Source organism: Bombus terrestris, chromosome 2 (genome assembly GCF_910591885.1).
Source record: "Bombus terrestris chromosome 2, iyBomTerr1.2, whole genome shotgun sequence".
Lineage (NCBI taxonomy): Eukaryota > Metazoa > Arthropoda > Insecta > Hymenoptera > Apidae > Bombus > Bombus terrestris.
The window spans coordinates 16817091-16820292 of record NC_063270.1 but is presented as its reverse complement, the minus strand read 5'-3'; positions in this window follow the sequence as shown (position 1 = coordinate 16820292).

The following is a 3202-nucleotide window of genomic DNA, read 5'->3' as shown; positions in this document are numbered from 1 at the left end:
ACACGAAAAGTATTTAAAACTACGCAATAAATCATATTATTCTATGATTCCAGTCGATTGCGTGGAAAGAGTCGTGAGCACAGAGATCCATAAATCGCTGCGACAGCGTAGCGGCGCGACTCGCAGGCCGGACAGGCATAGAGAGCCAGACAGTCGCCAGGCAGACGGACACCAGACGGAGACGGTGAGAGCATTTTTTCCTTTTTTTCCACCTCTTTAAGGCAGGCCTTAATATTCTTATTGGGCATCGGCGGTGTCTCCATCCTCAGGAGCTTGTTTCTTTTTATTTTTCCAGACTCCGAGTCTACAGAGACCCGGTTTCGAAATAGTACTTTTTATTAATTACGCTCTCTAAACGAAGAAAACCTCGCGCCAATGTTTACGATTATATATGTTAACGAGATTTAAGTATGAATTCCTTCATAAATAATTCAGTTCAAAATTTTTAATCAGAGATCCATGTTTATCTGGATGGTCGAACGATTGTATCGATGAAGTGACTGGACCAAGGTGTTGGAAATTTAGTTTCATTTCAAGTTAGAGGTTTCATTTTTCGTCTCGAAACGTCCAAGTGACAGTAGGATGATCGTTGATGCGTTTCGGACGGACAATCAAGGCGTCGAGACGAGGAACGGGGAACGGACGATTTTCAACGACGCAAAAGACGTGCCCACACCTCCCTTTTGTCCTTTTTCTCGGTCGACCTGCGCATTATTTTCTTCCACAAGCCTGGTCCCGGATCGGACGAATGCACCTGCAAGACGGAACAGGTCCCAACAGGTTCGGATTCCCCTGCTTCGACGCTTCTTACCTGTCCCCTACTCGTTGGTCTGATTTCAGGGATCCCTTATTTTTTCTTAAAACGGTACAGCGAAGTTCGTGTATTTCGATCTTTTGTTGGTATACAATTTTTGGCCTGTCCCGCATAATTTTCGAGACAGCGTTTGGGATCGGAGTTTTTGCGATTTTCATGTTATTGTCATATTTGAATAATCATAGATCAACAATAAGATAAACTTAGTTGTGATGTAAATATTTGACTATTGCGAAAAGTATTATATTAGCGTTATAATGTGAGTTCTTTGAATTATATAAAAAATATTTGATAAGTATTCGACAAAAGAATGAACATCGAATTAAGAACAATGGCTTTTTAACATTTCTTCTCTTTGGAATAAATTACCTATATGCTTTAACCTTCATACTTTGTTCTACATTTCCGCTGCATCAATCGGACGTAACTCCAAGACAACGTTGCACCGTTTACGAAATCGCGCCAAGAAATAGTTTCCACGTTAGCAATCGATGTTAATCTCCCCCATAATCGCGAGTCATTTTCGTAACCGTGGTAGCTAACGATCCTCTGAAAACCTTGACTCACGAACGACAAACCGTGGTAAGAGTTGACGATTCGACGTTCGGGCGCGTTCACCTTGAGTTCCCACGACCGGAAAAATCGACGACGAGGAAATCGAGAAGATCTTCTGTCGCGACGGGCCCGGTAGCAGTGGAAGGTCGCTCAGATAAAGCTAATCTACAGATAACGGTGTAAATTTGCGGCCTCGAGAGTTATGGAGTTGGATCACCGCCAGACTCGACCGCGTCGAATCCTCTCTGACCGACCTAGTCCAAAGAATATTCAACATACGCTATATGACCAAACCGCAGAAACAAGAAGATCGATGCAACCACGCGTAACCTTTCGAAAAATCACGTCTGCGCTCTTGTCATCGACGAATGTACGAACAAATGTTCGAACAAGTCGTTAGCAGAAAAATAACCCTGCACGGAACATCCATCAACGGGCACGGCAGACCATGCGAAGCTTTACACGCTTTCGATTTTTTTTCTCTGCCCTCGTACATGCTGCAGCTTCGCAGATCTGTTAGGGATCAACACACTTGTGTAAACGTGACCCGAAGATGACCATAGGGAAACAGGAGAGCACAGTGTCCGCTTGCAGAAGGAGAAGGACAGGCATAGGTAGATTTTGGTAAAAGCGGAGGATTGGTCGAAACAAGCAGTTTCACATCTGGCCTTGCCTTTTCTCCCTTCGTTTTCGTAGGACCCGTCCGTGAAAAGATCCACGTCGCGTCACGTAATAAATGGCATAGGGCCCCGAAAACTGGTCCCTCACCACGCCAACGCGTCGCCCCTATCTTTATAGGATCTTCTTGCGAAGAGGGACAAAAAGGTTCCCTGCATCGGAGGAGACCCTGTTTCCTGGAATTCTTCCAGCTTTTCTGGGACTTTCAGGTTCCTTACTACGAATCACGTTTGACTCGAATCTCTTCTCGAGTGTTTCCCAAGATAGGAAAAAGTTCGGAGTTTACTTTTTAAAGCCTTTTTCAGTTAAGTCTGACAAACATCAGCGGTCAATCGTTAAACAAATGACAACAGGTGACGTTACAATGCTTTGGCGAAAAATAGAATAGCGTACAGAAATGGGAGAAGGATTTCTGGTTTTCCATTTCCAAACCATTTCTGGTTTTCTGTGGTCTTCTCTTTGTGAACTTATGGCTACTCGTCTTTCCGGATGATTAATGAATTTGGGAAGGACGTGTTCGCTGATGGATTTCAAGTTGATTTTTCACCACTCGAAATGGCTTCGAGTGTAACAAGAGAGGGGTAACGCAGCAACAGAGTGATTTCATCTCGATGCAATTTCACAATGCAAATGTTATCTCCCTTATCTTTTCATACTTGAAATTCCTCACATTGCTCTTTTTTCCTGTCGCCTGCGTATATTCACCGATGGATTTTAAGTGTTGCTTTTTGTATAATCTTCCTATATTTCAACATAATTATGTGACATTCTCGGCTCGACCTACTCACCTCTTCCCATTTCTCGACGTTCGAAATAAGAAGAGAAACGATGTCGTTGTTACACTGAGAAAGAGACCATGATAGTCCCCTATAAACATATAAACTAGCAATCCTATAGATGTTGCGATTGTGTCTTAATGCGTCCATGTTGCAACACCTGTTATTAAAATCATTCGTTTGAAATTGCTCTAAAATTGGTCGAGATCTACGATTCTTCCATGTCTAAAATGGCAGAAATGAGAGACTGGCGGAGAAATTCCCGGTATGGTTCGCATGAGGGCAAAAATTAGGCTATTAGGAGGGTCCATCGGGTGGAGAGGACACGAAGTGAGACGGTCGCGTTCCCGGTAACCTTGGTGCGTCGCGATCAAAAGGA